Source organism: Rhinolophus sinicus, linkage group LG04, assembly GCF_036562045.2.
Source record: "Rhinolophus sinicus isolate RSC01 linkage group LG04, ASM3656204v1, whole genome shotgun sequence".
Lineage (NCBI taxonomy): Eukaryota > Metazoa > Chordata > Mammalia > Chiroptera > Rhinolophidae > Rhinolophus > Rhinolophus sinicus.
The window spans coordinates 144,265,334-144,287,676 of NC_133754.1; the positions used below are offsets into that span (position 1 = coordinate 144,265,334).

The window sequence follows — 22,343 nt, forward strand, 5'->3', positions numbered from 1 at the left end:
AAAATGGAAGTTTTAATATGATGCATAACACAAAGGTCAACTCATCCACTCCTCCTCATTTATACCTTTAAAAAAATCATTGTGGAATAATACACATCTGTAAATTTGTCATCATAGACACACCTAGCAATTTTCTGCTGCTGACTGTTTACCTCACACAGGTGAGGACACTGACCTCTCTCAGTGTTATTTTGGGCTCTCTGACTCAAACTCATTCAATCTAGTAATCGTGGAAAATAAACAAAATTTGGGATGAAAGAACATTAATTCTTTATTTTTTTGTTGAATTTATGCATGTTTTTGATCTTACATATATAATTTTATTTATATATAAATATATAGGTAGTATATTTTACTTATATATTAACAAAATGTTTAGTCATTAAATATAACTTTCTTTTTTTAATGGAAGTTTTTTTTAATTGGTGTTCATAGTTTACTAAATGAGTGAAAATTTCATTTAAAAATCTATGTCCTTGTACCTATGTTCAGTGGGTTTCTATAAATTGTAATAAAATATGTTTACTAGCAATCTCTACAAAATAATAAATTGAAAATATATGAAAGGACTATCACAGTTTCAAGCTGTTTCCAAGGATGATTGAAGTTTAATTTAACTCCCGGAATCCATCACTTTTGAGGCCAAGGACTCTTTGTGGGTGGGTGGGTCTGCATACGTGTGTGCCTATGTGTGTGTGTGTGTGCAGATGACACTATAAATCACAAACTGGTGCTTATTATCACAGATGTGTTTTGATTTCCCAGTGTGGAGTTTTGAAAAATTGAATTTGTTGCGAATACTTATAAATCAGCAAATATCAATGAAAGCAGACTTTTGGAATCTATTTAAAATGAGAAAATGTGGCAATATTGAACCTACAATCTCTCATGGCAAAAATTAGGTGGAATTAGGGAGAAACCGTATGAATAACTGGGGCCCTTACTTTCTAATCCCCGTCTTCCTTTTTGCTATGCTTGTATATCACCTACCTGTCCATCTGGGTATTTGAGTCTGAGGCTCTTGTTTTGAAGAAGATTCTGTAGGACTTCTAGATTGGATTAGTCATTGAGTTTCTGTAAAGTCAATGGTGACTCAGAGTAAAGAAGTCTCTGGCTGCTCAATAGCCAGATGTACCTGAAGGCCACCTGTTTAGGAGCTCCAATAGCCCAGCTCCTTGGGACTCGTGGTGGTGATGAGCCATACTGGGAGAGGCAAAGACACCTTCACAAATCCTGTTTCTCATTTGTTTGTCTTGTTCTTTTGTTGTTTTTGGTTTATATACCACATATCAGTGAAATCACATGGTTCTCTGCTTTTTCTGTCCACAAATCCTTTCACAGGTAGGAGGAGGGAATTTTTCAAATTTCATTCATCCTCTGAAGTAGCTTGAAATTCTATAACACTTCTTTCATTCATCAATTTATTATTTTGTTGCCATATGCCAGTAAAAAAGTTTTATTATAACATATAGAAACCTTCTGAATATAGGTATAATAAGAACATAGATTTTAAAATAAAGTTTTCATTTATTTACATAAAGTTGATAGCCTGGATTAGGAACACACCCTTATTTTCTTTCCTATCCTTACCTCTGGGAAGGAAGTTGCTCACTATAAATTTGTCCTCAGAACACACCTGTTTATTAATACAAGGATCTATGTATGTATAATGCATGTAAACCATCAGACTTGGCTTACATGAATGGGACAAAATCAAGGGGGAGGTCTGGCAATTATCCTGGTAATTACCTTGATAAAAACAGCAGATCTATTTCTATTCCATGATGGATATTTTGGTTTTCAATTAGTTCTATTACTACAAGGCTTGAATTAATTAACTAGGTAATTTTGCAAACTGGCAAAATCTCTTTTGAGATGAAATAGGTATTCCTTGCTTATGCCTCTATTGCTATGTAGCTTATAGATGGATTCATTTTAGAGAGTTCAGCTCACAAGATTCCTTCCTGACAGTCCTATAAACTTGACTTTTGATCTGTAAGGGATATCACCACTTCCAAAAACTGTAATCTTGTGTTTGAACCCCCAAGGGAATGTATGTATGTGAGAAGAGAAGCCAGGCTGGCCTTCACATGAGCAGCTGTGAAGGTGCGCTCAAATAGCAGCAAATGGTACAAATCAAAGCTGTGTCTTTTTTTCTTTTAATTGAGGTAACATTGGTTAATAACATTATATAAGTTTTGGGTATACAGCATTATAATTCAATATCTATGGTGTCTCCACCAGCAAAAGTCTAATTTCCATCTGTCATTTCGTACGTTTGATCCCCTTTACCCATTTTGCCCTCCCCTTCCCTCCCCTTCCCCTCTGGTAATTACTAGTCTGTTATTTGTATCTGTGAGTTTGTTTTTGTTTTGTTTGTTTGTTTTTTGTTTTATATTATACATATGAGTGAAATAATACAGGGCTGTGTCTCTTTAATGAAAACCCTCAGCTCCCCTACTGTGCTCTGCCTAGGTTTGGGTTCTAAATTTCTTGGCTGGGGACGATGGCTTTTAGGAGGTGCCATCCCACTTGCAGATATTGTTGCTCTAATTCTGCCTACGTTGTAGCTTCTGACCTTGGGTCATGACCCAAAACAGGAAGTGCCTCTGGATTCCTCCAAATATGGCATGTGGATGAGGGGGCATAGTTTAGTATATAAATGCCAAGCTGCCAGCTTTCATGTTTACAAGGGATCAAGAATAGGTCACTTAGGGTCAAGAATATATCCTTTCTTCTCCCTCCAAAGGAGCAAATAGCGTTGTCTTACACTATCTAGGTGAAGCACAGACTTCAACTCTGGAGCCATATTTGGTTTGGAGTTTTTCTTTGATGCTCCTCATATTCACTCTATAACTGTTACAGGCCTTAAAGAATTGCATGAATAAGGTGACTTAAGCTTAATTTGTATTTATGTCTGATAAGTTTTCTGGGGGGAAATTTAAAGCCCAAAAATTAAAGAATGAGGAGGAGGAGTGAAAACATCTTACTTGTTTTTGAGATGCAACTTATATTTGAGTATAAATTAAAGTTGGAGTAGAATGGTAGAAAAACACAAAACAGGGTTGAAAGGTGTCTCAAAGGCCATGTCCAACCCTCTTCCTGAGGATGTGTGAATCACCAGCCCACTCTGACTCCTTCTCTCTGAACTGCTTCATTTTTTTCCAGGTTTTTGCTACTTTAGGAAACCACAGTTTTTGGCTGAGAGAAAATTTGTAGCAGTAGAGAGAGCTATTTCTGTCCCCTTGTCAGTGAAGTATTAACAGTATCTAGTATGTAATACACTTTGCCCTGTAAGAAAATGCTGTTCTTAGCTGGCTATCAAGACATTTTAGAAAACAAGTCCTATATCTGTGATTTTTGAACTTTCAGCTATCAGGTTGCCTGTGTATCTAGGAATACCAATAATACTCCTCTGGTAAGTAGACTTGGAACATAGAAAAATGCTTTCTTTACATTATGATTTCCATTAATTTGAGCAAGTGTTGATCAGTATAAATTATTTATGTGACCACTGGGAGCCACCTCCCTAGATGCAACGCAATCTGTTAAAGATTTGCTATCATGCTAGTAAATGGGGTATTTGTTGCAGGGGAGAAGTACATTATATGAGTCATGCGGCTTTAGGAACATTAGTCCTCAGGCTTGCATTTGGAAATGAATTCTTAGTGAAATACATTGTAAAAAAAAAAAAAAAACAACTATAGAAACTCAAATTCACTAACAGCATAGATCAAAATAATGAAGAAAAAGAAACCTGGTAATATGCCAAAGATGATGATCAAAGGGGAGATTAGAAATGTCCTTTAGGCAGAGAGGACTTAAACTGTAGAAGAATAAACTGGCTCGTGCCTTCATTTGATTTCTAGCAAATGTATTAATCTGCAACAGCTTTCCTGGGGGAGGGGGGTGAGAAAAGAAAAAGGGATGGACAGAGCACCAACACTTCAAGTGCCTTTTCCTATACTTACTGAGGCCACTGAATCTTGTGGTTGGCTATAGGCAAGGTCTAGCTTCCAAGGTCTAGCAACCAGTAGTTCCCCTACTGCAAATAGTTGACAATAAGTACACTTACTATTCTATCTGCTCTGTATATGGTAATGGTTTTAATGTCTGCATCAAGCCTGTGAGGTAGGCGCTAAAATTAATCTCCTTCTACAGTTGGGGAAACTGAGGTACCATGAGGTTAAGTGCCATGCACAGGCTCACACAGCTAACAAGTAGAAGAGCCAAGAATTAAACCCAGGCAATCGAGTTCTAGACACCGCACTCTTAATCATTGTGATAAATGACTTCTCAAACATTTAGTTTTGTATTTCACAAAGTCTGATCTGAAATTCACCGATCAGGCATTCCTGGGGTGCTTCTCAAAAGTTTTCTAGGCTAGTATATCAGAATCTCTGGGAGTTGGGCCAAAGAATTGAAAAACTCTCTTTTGCACACTAAAGTTTGAGACTCACTGATCCGGGGAGTGGAGAGCAACTCCTTTTGGCCTTCAGGGCCCAGAAGGACACACTATTAAACTCTCCAGATTTTGTATGTAAGATCTTGTTATCTGCAAATAGAGATAGTGTCACTCACTTCTTCCTTTCCAATCTGGGTGTCTTTCATTTCTTTTTATTGCCTAATTGCCTTGGCAAGAGCCGCCAGTACAATGTAGCATAGAAGTGGCTAGAGGGGACATCCTCTGCTATCTAGCTCTCCAGATTTTGAAGGGAAGAATTGATGGATTGGTACTTATATATTAGAAATTCACTATTGAAAGCTACAGTTTGCTGCCTGACCTGGATTCTATTAAGAGAAGCTTACATAGTAGAAATACCAAATGTACTTCTAACTCGTTCCCTGAATGGGAGTGTGGTCTTTCCATCAGAGCCCCAGGCAGCAGATCCAGGCACAAGAGATTCTTAGTAAACTCCTAATGAGTATGGATGAAGGTCTTGAGCTATTGCCACCGTCCCCCAAGGGTGGGGACTAGGTATGTCAGTGGTCTCCCCTTGCGGAGATTTGTTGAAGTTAAATAAGGAATATTTTCAAATTACACATGATTGAGTCCTGTATTTACTGGTCAGCATGTCTGGGCATAGGACCTGATATGCATGTTTTTCCTGGACCATTATAATCCACCCTTTAGGTAAGAAAAATTGCAGTGTAGAAGCCAAGCTTTAGAGATAATCTAATGTCACCTGATTCCTGTGAAAGTCTAACAAACAGTGCTATCATTGATAGAGATAAAGAAATAAAGGGAATGTTCCACTTACTATGGCTACTGTATTACCTCCAAACCAAATGATGTAATCATTCATGATGCTCAGAGATTCTGTTGGTCATAAATTCAAACAAAGCTTGGAATGATCACTTACTCTGCACCATGATGTCTGGGACCGTGGTTGGAAGACTTGAAAGCTAGGGGCCAGCATTATTAGCTGAGATTTATGCACTAACATATCTGGTATTGATGCTGATTTTCGACTGTGCCCTAGGCTCAGCTGTCGGTTGGAACACCTCTATGTGGTCTCCCCATGGGATTCCTCACAACAAGATGGCTGAGTTCCAAGGGCAAGAATCCCAACAAGACAGAGACTATATTGCTTTCTCTGACCTAGACTGACAAATCATGCAGTGTTACTTTTGATGCATTCTATTTATTAGAAGCAAGTCATATTCAAAAAAGAAGAATTAAACTCCATGGTTCGCGGGAAAAGTGTCAAAGAATTGCAGATATATTTTAAAACCATCACTGGTGCTATGGAAAAAATATAATAATATCTAAATTATTGAGCACTTATGTGTCAGATCCTCTTCTAAACATTCTATGTAAATCACCGCAGTCTTCCCACAATGCTATAAAACAGGTGATATAATAATCCCTATGTTAAAAATAAGGAATCTGAGATTGCGTAACTTGCTTAAAAGTAACAGTCATGGAATTAAAACCCAGGTAGCCTGGCTCCAGAAATATTTTCCTAGTCACTACTGGATATTACACAAGAACTGAGGGGACATTGGACTTAATCCAAAGTACTAATCTGGGGAGGAATCTATTATGCATTAATTGTTTTCCATGTCAAAAGCTCCATTCTGGAGAAAGCTGACTACTCAGCATTCTCTGTCCTATCCTGATTAACCATGGAAGGATATCTCCCTATGGTCATCATCAATAACCTTGGTGGGAAAACTCTGTAGAGCTACTGCAGAGTTACTAAGTGACTCCATCGTTTCCTCCTTCCTGGAGCTTGAATATAAGTCTATCCAAGGGATAGTCAACTGTACAGAGAGGGGCAGCAGGCAGGAGACACGCAGAAAACAAGTCAGAACACCTCTATAGGAAGCAGAAGTTAAGAAAAGACTAGAGATGCATTGGTTCACATGAACAAGATCAGTAAAAACAAAGGCAGAGAGTAGTTATTGCCCATAACAATAAAGCACGAGAGCAGGCAGTGATGCCCATGCCTGAGGAGTGTGTGCCAGAGTGAAGGTGGCAGACTGGGTGTACACAGTTGATCCTTGAACAACGTGAGGGGTTCCAGGTGCTGCACAGTTGAAAATCACGTGTAACTTTTGACTCCCCAAAAAGTTAACTACAGTTGGCCCTTCTCACGGGCGGATTCAACCAACCATGGATGGAAAAGAGTATCATCCATCATGGCTGGGAAACCACAGTTGGGATCACGAAGACACTGTTTTCAAGCCCCGGTTGGTTGAATCTGCAAAAGTGGAATCTGCTGATGCGAAACCGAGGATAGGAAGAGCTGACCCTCTTTATTGAAAAAAATCTGTGTGTAAGTGGAGCCGCGCAATTCCAACCCAAGGGTCAGCTGTACTTACTAGAGTTCCTCTTATGTACCTGTAGTGTTCAGCTCTCGGTGAAGTTTGGCTGTGCTACTGTGGACAGTCCCCACCCTGTGCATCCTTAAAGCAAATCCTCACTGTCTGAGGGAAGTTGAGCTTCTCTCTTTCTGTTCCATATACTTGAAATGCCCTCACCCACTGACTGTGCCACTCATGAGTCATGTGGCCTGGGACAGGTCACATCCCTGTTTGCCTCAGTTTTATCGTCAGTAAGATGTGAGTTGGACCAGATAATGTCTACATTCATTTCTGGCTCTAAAGTTTATTATCCTGAACTTCGGTGTGGAGAGTTGGTTGCAGTCTGATTGCAAAATCATGGCAAACCTCCCCCCCATCCTTTTTATTTCCAGACCCCTCGCCAACCACAGAGTTATTTAATCTTGAGACTTCTGTCTCATGAGGAATCCAACTGCGGTGCCAGCTTGCAAATTAGCTATGCTGCCTGCTGGCAGCCCCCACGCAGGCTTCCCTGCGTTTCTGTGGTGTTTTCTGTTGAGCCAGCAGGTGTGTGTGTTGACCCTGTCTTCTCTCATTTCACAAGAGGCCTTGTTTGCTAGAGAGAGATGAAAATAAACTATGGGAAGTTGCAAACATGCTGATGGGAACTGAGGTAAAATATGGAAAGGCTGCTGGGTTTGGTGTGGTCAGAGGTGACTGTAACTACCGTCCAGGAAGGAAACTGGGAAGGGATGGTTTTACAGATTCTACTTAAAATTTTGTATCATCATAAGCAGGATTTGCAGTGGAACAGACCAGCATTTGCATTTCAGAGAAATGGGGGATTTAAAAAAAAAAAAAAAAAAAAAGACATAGAATTTAGGACCTGGAAGGGCCCACCCGGACTCTTGTGTTAACCTCTGCCCCTTCACACGCTTCCCTCCACCCCTCCCCTACATGAGTTTGATTTAGAGGAAACCATAGGCAGAGCTCCAGATGGAATATTTGGAGACCTGGAAAGAGTTTTGGCTCTGAGACCAGCTCATTGTGTGACTGTAGACAAAAACCTTCTTGGGGTTTTCAGTTTTTCCATTTGTATACTAAAGATGATATTGTCTGTTTTTGTTTATGTCACTAGAATTTTGTGCCAGTGAATGAGATATTGGGCTCTATTCTCCCCAGTTTCCCAGTAAATCCCTTGCATTAAGCCAAATATTTTGGGAGGAATACAGATGAAGTCTTTTAATACTTCAGGGAATTGTTTTGTGTATCCATAGTGTATTGAACTCAATAACTTCCCTGTATGGTCCACTTAGAGAATAGAACACCAGAAATGCACTGAATGGTCTGAATGGTACCCTGGAGGCCTGAGAGGATCCATGGGCTTACCTCTGGTAGGGCTGTTTGGATGCCAAGACATGACATAAGACACGGGAGAAACAGAAGGCTGAAAAGTCTTTTTTAGGGAAAAATTTAGCAGCCCATTAGTAATAACTGGATTGCACATTCCTTTCACTACCTCTTCCCCTGCCCAATCTCTCTCTCTCTGTCTCTGTCTCTCTCTGTCTCTCTGTCTCTGTCTCTCTCTCTCTCTCTCTGTCTCTGTCTCTCTCTCTCAGACACACACACACAATCTGGGTATTACACTACTGACTGGGAAAATCAAACTGAACTGAGTGGAAAAGGTGCTTTAAGTTCTTGGTAAAGAAGTAAATGCGCATCATCCTTGACTGCCCTTTGTATTCTAAAAGTTCATTGGATGAGGGAATTTTCTTTTCTTTTATTTCCTCCCTCTATTCACAGAAGCCCAATTACCCACCTGAGGGTCATGGTTGATTTATTTCAACCCTGGGATCCAATGAAACAACTGGCTTCTGTGAATATACTAAGAAGCCTAGAGTAACAGGTGGTAACACTCCACTGATTGTCCATTAGTAGAATAATGTTGAAATTCAAGGAGTTTGCTGCCAGTAGAATGGAAGCTTCTTTGGAGCAAAGACTTTGACCACATTGTTCATTATAGCAGGGCAGTTTGTGTCTGTCATTTGAACCCGAGGATGTTGTGAACTAAGAGTAGTCTGATGTCCTGGTATATTTGAGAACTTAACTATTAATATGGACAGAACAGTTATAGCCTCTTTCTCCATGTCCGTAGGTTTTTCTCTGTGTCCTCTTTCAGTGTGCTCTTCTATCACCCCTACTCCCTTAAATTGGCTAAATGAAATTGCCACCCAAAGAACATTATTAAAAATATTTACTATTGCTATAATTCTGATTAAAATTATTTTTAAAGCCCTCAGGGTCAAAACATAAAACTAACTATGTTTTTTTTTGTTCCTTGGTATATCCCAACATGTAGTATAGTGCTTGACACATAGTTAGCATTACATAATACTTTAAAAATGAGTAAATGAACATTATTCTCACTATTTTTCCCTTTTCTTTGGCCACAGATGGTGGCCCATTTGTACAATAAATGACTGAACTTACAGTTGTGAGTCCAGATTCATGCATTGTGTTTGTGGTAGTAACTATGATAAATGAAAGAACATATGCCCCAGTTAGAGTGGGTAGCTCCTACTTATTGTTTCCACACAGGAGTATTGGGCTTATTTTCAAGAGAAGCTGAATATCCTTATTTTTACATAAAATTTCAGATTTTCAAATAACGACGCAAAAATTTTAAAGTGTGCTGCACAGTATTAAAGAAATTAAAACTATAAACAGGGACATATACCATGTTCATGGATTAGAAGACTCAATATTATAAATGTTCAAATTCTCCCCAAATTGACCGATAGATTCAATACAGTTGTATTTGTCTGTATATGTGAGAATTAACGAGTCAATTCTAAAATTTGTCTGAAAATAGAAGAATAGCCGAGGCATGGAGATATAGTGTACAGCATAGAGAATATAGTCAGTAATCTTGCAACAACTATGTACAGTGCCAGATGGGTACTAGACTTACTGGGCGGATCACAGCATAAATTATATAACTGTCTAACCACTAGGCTGTACACCTGAAACTAATATAATACTGAATATCAACTGTAACTGAAAAAAATAATTAAAAAACAAAACAGAAAACAAAAAAAGGAATAGCTAAGGCAGTCTTGAAGAAAAAGAGCAAAGTCGGAGGACTTACACACTGTCAGATATAATAGTTGTATGTAAAGAGACAAATAGATCAGAGTCCAAAACCAAAAACCTCATAGACTGTTCACTTGATTTATGATAAAGGTAACATTGTATTACAGTAAGTAAAGGATAGTCTTTTAAATAAATAGTTCTGAGAGAATTGGATATCCATGTAGAAAAAGATAAATCTTGATCTCTTACTTTACACGATATACAAACAATTACTTCCACATGGATTGTCTATGTAATGTTAAAAGTAAAACAATAATACTGAAGGAAGAGAACATAGAAGAATATCTTCATGACCTTGAGGGAGGTATAGATTTCTTAAATAGAAGACAACAAATACTAGCCATAAGTTAAAAGTAAGAACTTCTGTCTATGAAGACAACAGTAAGAGAGTGAAAAGCGTTGCTGTGTAAAATGTATATTTTACAAATGATTCATATGCAGAATATATAAAAATACCTACAATATCAGTAAGAAAGACATACAACCCAATAGAAAAACAAGCTGAAGATTTGAATTTTATAAAAGAGCATATCTAAATGGCCAATAAACATCTGAAAGAAGTGGTCATCTCAATAATCATTAGGAAAATGCATTAAAACTACAGTGAGATACTGGTGATTCTCATTGATGGTTGTTTTGTATTTGTAATGTTGATGTGGTTGTGAGAGAAGGTAAGCAAAGTGCTTACCTCCTCCGCCGTCTTGACTGGAACTCCTAAATACTAGTAACTTTGTTTAGCTAGACAGAAGAAAAAGTTGACATCTATATCGTATCTTGTCTATCCCTCCCTTTATTTTTTTCTCCAGAAAAGTTACTGGTCCATGAAATTCAAAAGATTCAGATTCATTCAACTAGATTGTATGGTCTCTCAGAGCATGGCCCATGTCTTATATATTTTTAAGCATATATCATAAGAATAGAGTACACGTTTCTCTTTCTAGTTCCATTTTTTCCCTAAGTCTTTTGGTATGCCTCTATGGTGAAATGCAATAGCATGTATTTCTGTATACATATTTGATTAAGACCATTTAGTAAATGTTAATTATCATCTTTCTCAACATTTACAACTGTTGTAAATGTTGTTGTCTTTCAACATATTTTCTTCAACAAATGATCAAGAGTAATGCCCTAAGAATAACAGCAAAAATGCAAACTGAGGAATAATCCCCCCTGAGGTTCAGACAATCTGCTGTCCTTTGGTAAAATTAACTTTGGGATAAGAAGGTCTTAGGAAAATACACAACGAAGGACAGACACCAAACACTCAGCAAATACTCTGGTTGACTTTAATTAGCAGTGATCTTCTTGACACTATAAAGTGATTATTTTTTAATCATAGCTGTCATAATTGGCTGGGGTGAAGGAGGCAGCAGTAACTGTCTAAAAGGTAAGTATTATGGCTTCAAGGCGAAACAACAGAAACTAACTAAGGTGCTTTGTCAATATTGAAACTGTTCTACATAAAATCTGGAGACTAGGGTTAGGAAGGAGGGAACTGAGAGAAGGAATCAGGGTTTTAAGTATTAGAAGAATATCTTTGGAGAGGAAGACATTTCCTCTCTTCCACCCTTATCATCCTCAATTTAAAAAAAAAGTGCCTGCTTTCTATATACAACTTATACCCAAGTCTCCCTAAGGCTATATTATTTCAAGGCTAAAGTAAAGGAGTAAACCTAATTTCTTTGACAGATTTCAATTTAAACCACTATATTAACCAGAGGATGACTTATGGGCAGATTAGAAAATTTTTAGGACTACTCCAAATGGCAGAGTCTTGAGTGTAATCCTTATTTGAATCACAGAGCTATTCCTTTACATTTCTTTTGTAAGAAATTCAAATTCCTGAGTAGGATAGTGGGGAAGATGGGGCACTTTTTTGGAAATTTTATTAGGGTGGCATAGAGGCACAGGTGCATAGCATATTATTCCATCCACACTCAATTTCATTGCCAAGTAGGGCCAGTTGGCGCTTCTAAGGATTCCACTTGACTGACAGATCACAGAAACTTGAGCACTGAGGCATGAGGCATGATACAGTGACTGCTCATGTTTCTAAAATTTGAAGAAAGCCCTAAATTTCAAGGTGGGGGGGCGACAGTTTGTAATGAATTAACATTAATGAATTAATTCATTATTAATTCCTAGTAATGAATTAACATTACTAGGAAGGTTAACAACCCCCTCATTAAGTTGTCAAGGCTCCTCAGTTGACCCTCAACCTCAGATTTGTGCCGTAACCTTTAACCATTATCATTTTATCAATAGGTTATATCCATATTTTGACTGAAGAAGAAGTAGGAAAAGCCAATTGTGGCAATTTTGGCAATGGTTCACTATTAAAACCTGCTTTTTAAGAAGAGGAAATAACACTACTACCTATCAGAATTATTCTTGTTTATATGGTACATATGTGTGGTACACAATATGTGGATTTTGATCAGGTGTATCTTTGTTTATGTTTTGTACTTTCCCTTTATGTTTTATTCATGAGGGGTATTCTTCACCTGACCTTAGGTGAAGGTCTGGGCTTCTTTCCTGTCTTTTCTATTCAGTACGTGAAACAACAGCCCTATGGTCATTTTAATTCATATACATATCTTTAACTCAGTCTTGACAATATCCAGGGCCATACAAAGTCAAAATGTCAAATATTAGGTTGGTGCAAAAGTAATTGAGGTTTAAAAGGTTTAAAAAAAAAATTGCAAAAACTGCAATTACTTTTGCACCAACCTAATACAATTTAATATTAACGCTCTCCTGCTTGAAATCTGAAATCCCGAAGCCTCTGCTGTTTCAGCCTGACACCTATAGTAGGAGACGGAGCAAGTTTGTCTCCTCTTTCTCCTTCACACTCCCTGCTCACCTCCTTTTTAGGGTTAAATGTGATCAAAGGATAAGACCATGGTCACTTGGCTAAGTGGCTCTGGCTCTCTGACTTGGCAGATGGTTAAAGTTGGCCTCTCTTAGAAATCCTGACTAACAGGACTTGGAACAAAAATGGACTCTTTGTCCTATGCAGCAATCTCATGGACTTGTCCCTTGCTGGGCTCCTCTTTTCTGTAGCTCATTTTACCTCCGTGGGAGTGTCTGTAACACAGGTATTCACTAGCAATTCCTTGCTCGGTCCTTGCTCAGTCCTTGGTGTGTATCCAGCCTCTTTCTATTAAGGTCACCTTGTACCTCGATGTAGCCCAAGTCGACAGGACACAAGAATAACCGAGACCACTCTCTTCTGCATAGCTCTGGTCAACAGGAAACATCCCACATCTGTTGCTTAGGCAAACTCAGAGTGGGTAATGCAATCCCAACACACAACTCCCTCTTGGATTCACCACCAAAGCAGTTAGTTAGGCCCCCTCCTACTCTAGATTTCCCCAGAACCATCCACACTGCCTTACAGGCCTCTAGTGTGGTTCAGGCAAGAATCTTCTGTTACTCCTGTCTGCAGGAAACGTATTTTGACCCATGCTTTCCTCACAAGGACTTGTTATGAGAAGGAGATGGGGGAGATTGACGGGTGGAGAGGGGAGATGTAGAGCACGCCAGCACCTCTCTCCTCTTGACTCTCAGATTCCTTTTTGTATCATCTATCTGCATGAAGAGTCCAATTGGCATGCAACAGGTTCTTCAGGGCCATTTCTTTGTAAAACTATTCAGACTGGGGTGTGTCTCATGCTTACTCTTTTGACAGCGATCTATTATATTAGTCTAAGAAACAAAAGCAGGAAGAATCCAATTCTATCATCTTGTAACTCATGTTTCACAGTTTGCAAAGTGTGCAGTTTTATGGTTTCAGCTGTTTCTCACTGTAGCAAGAAATAAGCCCCAAGAAACAGACATGCCAAACCCTTTTTGTTGGTGAAAAACAGTTTGGAAAGGTTATGTGATATGCACAAGTTCCCATGACTTTGACTGAAATTATTTATTTGAATCCTCCCTGGGCTGAACTCCTTAAAGGATCTTTTATTCATGTTTGTATCCTTAGTACTTAGTGCATAGTAGGCAATAAATACATATTTATTTATGGCAACAATATATCCAGGACTAGTAATACCTAGAGAAGGAGTTCAGAATATGCCACCACAAAATATGCCATTTTGGCATATTTTGTTATTTTGAACTGAAGGTGCTTGAGAAATAGCAGATTCAGGAAGGGTGCTCTGACCTGCCCTGGTCTACCTAAAAGCAGGTCATGAAATGTCCTACGAAAAAGGTGCCCTTCTTGTACCAATAAGAGAAGAACATTCTTATCACCAAACACTGGGAGTCAACACTGAAATGGATCTGCACAAACAAACCCTCTAAAATAACCTTTATCATCCATTAGTTCCCCCCATCTATTTCTTAGTCACTGTCCCTCGCCCACGCCCTTTGTCTTATCACAGCCCCACAATTTATTGTTCTTTGTTTTAAAAGGTATATAAGCTTTGGGGCCTATTGCTTCTTTGAGTCTTTATTTTCCTTTTGATGACTTTCTGTGTACACATAAGCATGTTAAACACAATTTGCATGTTTTTCTCCTGTTAATCTGTGTTACAGGAGGTAAATTCTTAGGTCCAGCCACAGAACCTAGGTGGGTAGAGGGAAGTTTTCCTGTAGTCAAGTCCTTTGTCCACAGCACACCAACCTACCCCCTATCGTGCAGGTGGATGGATTTCTGACTTCCATGTGAGTCCTTGTAGTTCCCTATCAGTCCAGGACCATTTCCACTTAAGGCCAACCCAGGATCCATGGGTTTGGAGTAAAGCAAAGATGTCTAAAACTCTGAGGGTTATTACAGTCCATTCTGCCATAGCTGGCACCAGTCCACATTTAGTGAGTGCCTTTTAGGTGATAGGCATTGTGTGGACTATGAGAGAACCAAATACAAATAAGGGAAGGTTCCATGTCTTGCAACCCACCCTAAAGCAGACCTGAAACTCAGGAAAGCTCTGGAACTTACAGAACCTTTTGTGAATGCATGAAATTCCAGACAGCTTTGTCTGGAGCTTTTAGGAGCTCTATTAATCCAGAGTTGTAAACCCTTTTGCCTATAGGGTCAGGCAGGTAACACACATGAATAAAGTGGATCAGGTGAAAGACAACAGGGAGAGGTGAGGATTGTGGTCAACTAGAGCACACCTGCCCTATGTAAAGGTAGCAAGAACTACTCAACTCCAGCTGGAGTGATCATAGGAACTCAGAAATTCCGAATCTTTTAATTGTTTTCAAAAATGCTGGAAATCTGGATTTATTTTCAATGTAAATTTTTCTCCATTTGAAAATAGTGTTAGCTAAACAACATACCTGCTGGTTGTCAGGTTCAGCCTGTGCTCTAGATTGATTCTGGAGCGATTTTTTTCTCCTCATCCCACCTCTACCTTCCTTGGGACATGGCATGGACCTGAAATGGAGTCTGCAGATTAGGACCTGAGGTAAGGACTGCAGCTCAGCCTTACTCCCTTCCATTAGAAGAGAATGTGCCTCATTTCACATTTCCCTCTCAGAGAGCAGAATTGGTATTTAGAACTATGGTTAGCGTCTGTTTAATTGAAGGATGAAATCCTTCCCTTAAGTGAGACTGCCAAGGGTTTCCCACCACAGTCTTACATTTATCATATACCCATATCCATACGTTATTCTTGTTTACGCAAATCTGAAAGGTGCTCGGTTTCTGAGCAAGCGATTGCTAGCTGGTTGCCATGTTAATGGCCATTAAGTGATGGCATGTTGCAAGCCATGATGATAAGCAGTTTACAACACAGATATTTCTTTAAGCACCGTTCTCCCTCTGATTTAGATTCCTTTTCCCGCACTGACCTTGTAGATGTCAAGCTCTGGACGTGTCTTTATCTGTGGCAGGTTGTGGGATTCTTCCACTTACTCAGTTGCCTGTTTTATCACTCTCGGGTCTGGATGCAAATGTTCTATAATTTTAAGTATTATACCCTATGTTTAATCTCTTAGCCTGCTCTGGGGGAAGTATATATTTTCTGAAGCACTAAGCAATAAATAGTTTTGTTTTGTTTTTTCAATTATTAAGGCTACAGCTTTGAGGCTACAGGAATTTTTGATGTCAGATATTAACAATAAACAAAAACCAGCCTGGGGTTTTTTTTTGGTGGCATTGTGGTTATCACCAGCTTAAATTAATTTGATAAATATGTTAGTGTACGTCACTTATGTGGCATGAACACACACGCATATACATATATATTATAAATAAAAGACACAACACTTTAAAAGATCAACATTGACTGGCTGATGTATTCCACAGATTGTAAAGAAAGAAAGCATTCATGAACTGCTTGCATTTATGAATCAGTTGGTGTGGAGAGGTTTTAATTTATGACCTAGATACTTCAAGTACCTCGCTTCTTGGAAAACCAATAGGTAGGTAGACAACAACAGTGGCAACAAAAACCCATGTCCTAATTAAAATCCCTGAAATGTTTCATTTTTCGTATCCATTGTCTTGAAATTGTATCACGAGGTTAAGAAAATAGTTTTCTGGGTTAAATCACAGTTTAATGCTAGTTAGGAACTGTCTGGTATACATGTATTAGTTTCACCTGAACCAAAACCTTTTAGGTTCTATTGCAATTCTAATAAACTGGGGACCCCAAGGTTTCAGTCTTTGAATAGTGTGGCATTTAAGAAGCTTTACTTGTATCTCTCAAAGGACATTACAGGAATCCAAATTATAACCATCATACCCTTTTCTCCCCTTTTCCGAATTCATTCACGTTTTCTTGTTCACAACTAACTGCTCCCTTCCCCCATTCCCCCCCCTCTCTTCCTAGTCTATATGGCTTTTACTCTCTATCTCCCCTTTCCCTCTCTCACAGCTCTTTTTTGTGAGTCACCTTCACCTTGTTCACTGATTCTTTTCCCTCTTTCTTCCCTGCCAGTCCGAGAAATGGAAGGGCACAGGGAGGGGTGAATCGGTCTTATAATTATCAAATGGCAGCCATGGGGATGTTATGCAAATATCCCCCCTTTAATAACTTTTATGTTATTGCATATGGCATTACAAAGTTTTAAATCTTGCTTGCTTTAATAATATTGATTAAAGTACAAAGAAATTGGTATATAACTGTTTAAAACTGAATGTCCTGGAGAGGATGAGATTGAGCTTTTTATCATTAAAATGGTGTCAGTACTATCAAATGATTCCGTTCTGTGCCTGCTAGGGTAAGAAGGCTGTCTAGCCCTTGTGTCTCCATATTTCTTCAGCTTTCAAGAATTGCAGTCGTAAAACTTATCAGTGGTGATTAGAGTGGTGCTCAGCCTCCAAACTGCTCCACCACCTGGCACCAGTTTGGGTTTCCTGCCTTGTCCGAATCATGTTCCCCATGCCCAGGACATTATTTGTATCTATTAATAGAGCAAATTGCCTTGAATTAGGTGTATTCATGTACGCAACAGTCTGCCTTCATGGATGATAAGCTCTGTAGCGTCTTACACACAAATAAATGACTGTTGGGCTCACTTGAACTATTTACTGGATTATACACTCTCAAACTTCAGGGTAAAACCACATTAACCTTGTTTTGTTTGATTGCTGGCAGAGTAGCTGAACAGGGCACATATTTTTGAATGAGAGCTGGAATATCCGTAGACCTAGTATCATCAGAATTTCGAGAGTCTTCCTCTCCTAAACTCAGCAAATATTTTCTGAACGAAGATGACGTAAAAAACACTAAGTGAGGCTCCGTGGGAGACACAAACCTAAGAATGACTCAGTGTTCATCTTTAGGAATCTTACTGTTTCTGTGTGTACAATTCAATTCACAAGGAATAGAAGATGAAACAGAGAATACCCTTTTATTTTTCCTGGTCTGTTAAAATGTTTGTGAGGTACGAATGCATATGTGTATTTGGAGTGTTTTCCACTTGGATTCACCACCTATTCCTTCATTGGCAATATTTCTCAATTGTTTTCTAGGGACTTCCATAAAATTGGTAAATACAATTATATAATTAGTGCTTGGAAGGTAAATGAAAGGTAAATGTTCATTAGGTTGTTACTACTGAGGAAACTGGACCAGCCGTTCAAGTGATAAACTCCATGACATTTAACAAACAACTGCGGTTGAGTCTTTAGTACCAGAATGTTTGGGTTCCCTAAACAGGATAACTCTCCTGTTGGTAACCACTGACAGATTCAAATTCTCCTGGGATGGGCTGTCTCAGTGTTTTCCATCTTCTTGGCCTAACTTCCTTAGAGTTGGGCATTTCCTCCTTGGCCAAGATTCCTGTATCCTTAAATATTCTCCAATAGCTATCCAAACTGTGTCCCATGAACTGACTCTGGCTGAACTTGTACGCAGTCTTGCTAAAAACTCTGAGTTTCATGGTGCTATGTGTATGTACTTTATTTTTTAGAAAACACAGAAAGTTGAAGCTGGAAGGGACTTTCTGGAAGTGTTAGTGAAAAACAGGAAAAGGATGAGGATGAGGAGGTCAGTGTAGTAATGATAGGATTGTAGTGAAGTGTAGCAGTGATCACAGTGTTATGGGCTGAATAATACCCCCTAGCCCCGGCCTGCAAATTCCTGTTAAAGCCCTAAACCCCAGTGTCTCATAATGTGACTGTGTTTGGAGATAAGGCATTTAAAGAGGTGATGGAGTTAAAATAAGTCTGTTAGGGTGGGTCCTAATCCAATCTGACTGGTCTTATAAGAAGAAATTTAGACACACAGAGATACTAGGGATGTACATGCAGAGGAAAGACCATGTGTAATGGTTAGTTTTAGGTGTTAACGTGGCTAGACCACAAGGTGCCCAGGTAGTTGGTCACAATTATTCTAGATTCTTCTGTGAGTGTTTTTGGATGAGATCTACATTTAAATCTTTGAGTAAAGCAGATTGTGGGTGAGCTTCATCTAATCATTTGAAGGCCTGACTAGAACAAAAGGCTGATGTTCCCCAAACCAGAGGGAATTCTGCCAGCAGACTACTTTTGGATTGTATCCACATCAGCTCTGTCTAGTTCGCCAGCAGACTACCTTTGGACTCAAACTGTAACTCTTTTCCTGAGTCTCCAGCCTGTTGAACTTCCCTGTCAGAGTTTAGACTTGTCAGGCCTCCACAATCCCATGAGCTAATTCCTTCAAATAAACCTCTTTCTTAAAATTTCATATGTATATATACATATATATTGAATGTCACATATATCGGGTTGGTGCAAAAGTAATTGCGGTTTAAAAGGTTAAAAATCTTTGCAAAAACTGCAATTACTTTCGCACCAACCTAATAATACCATTTCGTGTATATGTTACACATAATGTATTATCAATATAAATTAAAATCTATAACACACATTTCTTTTTTTGATCTTAAGTTAAAACAAACATGTTTGGCTCAGAATTGTTTTATAGGAAAATGAAGGAAGGGGTGCCATGCTAGGGAATAGAACCACAATCCCCATATACTTGTAAAATCCAAGCCTATTGCTAGTTTTCTTCACTCCTTCATACACAGTGACACGCAGACATAGACACACACAGAGGTTTATCACCACCTTATAATGATGGCTAAGTTAGAGACTCAGTATAATCAACAAATGCTATGGTGGGAATTAGGGTTGTGAGCATAACCTTTATTAGTGAATCTATTAAAGAATAAGCTGTATCTGTGTACATATGAGGAACAACAATGAAGTTTTATTTAGAGTTCGGCTGAGAGACATAATGACTAGTTACTTTAAATCAAATCCTGTGGTGGTTTCTAGGTAGCTGTCAAATGCTTTAATAACAAAACCAAATACTTACTGTTTATTATAGTCAAGGCATTGTGCTTATCTGCAATAATATAAAGGCAAAAAAGACCTGGGCTCAACTATAAGGAGCTCATGAAATGCAAAAATGTAAAATCTAAACATATTTGTGGAATTAAAAGCATATTTTCAATTAATCTTGGGCACTAATACCATCAATAAAAGTCAGAGTTTTAAAAATCGACCAAGCTTCACCATAGAATCTAAGAAAAATTTCTTGAGCTACAAATTTTTCCTACTCCAAACATTAATTGATACTTGAGTTTTGGCTGCAAGATATACGAGTATATGGTATTTCATGTAAAGGCTATGTGCAATCTTCATAGAGATTTAAATGGGTACTTATATCCAGCACAGTCAATCTAGAGAATTCTCTAAATTCCCTCCTCTATTTTGCTTGTTGCTATCTGGCTTATGTTCCATGAGAAAAATATAAATGCTGAATATGCTGGAAACATAGTAGGTGGAAAGTCACATACGAGTTGGAAAGAGGCAAAACAAACCACCCAGGCCTGGGAGGCAGGCAGGCCAGCCCTTCTACTTCCCAGCTAGCTGGTTTTAGACATCATTTGGCCTCCGAGAGGCTCAATTTTCTCCATGCTGTAACAGGAGTCATAACAATTTCTCTTCTATCTCTTTGGGTTGTGTAAGGCTCAAAGGAGAAAATATTGTTAAGTCCTGAAGTACTACCCAAATATGAGTCATGACAGTTAAATGATGTCACAGGTTAGATTAATTACACTGGAAGATTTTCAAAGCTATTGCTAATACTCTCTAAAAGTCTGAGGAGACAAAGATAGCATTCACATATTTTTATCTTTCAGATGGGTGTGGGAGTGAAATGGGACTGAGGAACTAGAGGAGAGAGTCTAAATTGAATATGTGAAATTTATAATACACAATAAAGTGCAGTAGACTGAAGGATTTTAAAGGGATTGACTACATTTTTTTATCCCATAGTTCATGACATGCTTGCAATTGATTTCCCCAAATTATCCCCAAAGCAAGCAAAAACACTGAATAATCCAGGTGGATTTGAAAAATAACCTATAAAAAAAATAAGAAATGCTTTAATGTCTGGTCCCTGGAAAGGAAATTTAATATAAAATAGACAACCACACTATATCTTCCACTGCTTAAAATAGAGAATTCAATCATCCCATAACTTCAACCTTCATAGTAACCTTAGTTGATAAGTGGGTTTGGAGAAAAACTAAATAAACCAAGCTGTCCTGCTCTCCTTCATTCTCCTAAGAACAGAAAGTCTGAGTCATATAATAGAGGCCCTCGCCACCAGTTAGAATTTAAGATGTCATTTCTGTGGAGTCAGTTCTTAAACATGACATATTAAAAAAAATCTCTAGACATTTAATTTCTGATGTTTTTGAAGAATGTGTGTGTGTGTGTGTGTGTGTGTGTGCGCGCACGCGTGTTGTTACATGGGCCGAGGCTGGGTTTTTGGTGTTCACACTTGTAAATCATTTCAGTCTTAACCAAAGTCACCCACTCTACTATTTTCTGGCCCTGTTAAGAGAGGTAAAGCTAAAAAAAAAAAAAAAAAAAAAAGTTAGTTTTGTTTTTGTGTCCTGTCCCAGCTCCTGAGTTTTCTACTTGATTGGTTGGTTGGTGGCTGGACTTTGTTTATATGGAAAGCAAAGTCAAACATTACAAAAATTTAATTGAAAGTTATTGGAACAGATATTTATATTCTGAATTATAATGCAAATGTGGCTGTTTTATTTAACCATGGGCACCTGGAGTACTCGAGCTTATGTGTGAACCACTTAAGCTTTCCTATGAGTAACCGCAATAAGACTTATTAGTAAAGATTCTAATATTTCTTCTTGTGACTCCTCTTCCCCAAATAGTTTCCTGTTTCAAAGATGGTGATGGTGATATTGTGGTGGTGTGAGATCTGACCCTGCTGTTATTGCTTCTTGCTGCTACTTCATATCATGGAGGAAGACTGGTCCCGCAGAGTCTGATAGATGCCGCACTGCTGTGGGGATGGTCTGGTTGGTCTGGGTCTTTGACCAGGCCTCATGTAGAGTCCCAGGGTAAAAAGGGTTCTGCTCCCAATTCCAATATGTGTGTGTGTGGGGTTCCTCATTCCACCACGCGATTCTCTGACACCAGCTGGATGGCCTATAATTCAGCTCAATTTTGGCACTATCTATCTGGAAATCACATCAGATCACACAAGTTAAGGAGTTAGTCCCACAAGACTGTCCCCATCCACCACCACCAGTAATTCAAATGCTGATTACAAGTCTGGGTTGTCATCCATGCTTCTGACTAACTAGCTGTAGATTAGAGATGCCCACAACCCCCTCGCCGGGTTCAATTAACTTGCTAGAGGGACTCACAGAACTCAGAGATATTTACTTACTAGATTACTGGTTTATTATAAAAGGAATATTACTCAGGGTTAGCTGGATGGAAGAGATGCAGAGAGCAAGATATGGGGAGAGAGTACAGAGCTTCCATGACCTCCCCTGAGTGTGCCATTTTCCCCAAATCTCCATGTGTTCACCAATCTGGAAGCTATCAAAACCCTGTCCTTTTGTGTTTTTATGGAGGCTTCATTGCATAGGTAGGATTGATTAAATCATTGGCCATTAGCGATCTGATACAACCTCTA

At 38.7% G+C, this 22,343-nt stretch overlaps 1 protein-coding gene across 5 annotated transcripts in view; it reads left to right on the top strand.

Moving 5' to 3' along the window:
- TMC1 (transmembrane channel like 1) overlaps nucleotides 1-22,343 on the top strand; it is a 241,737-nt gene that overhangs the window by 3,568 nt on the left and 215,826 nt on the right. The gene's annotated exons all lie outside the window — the stretch shown is intronic.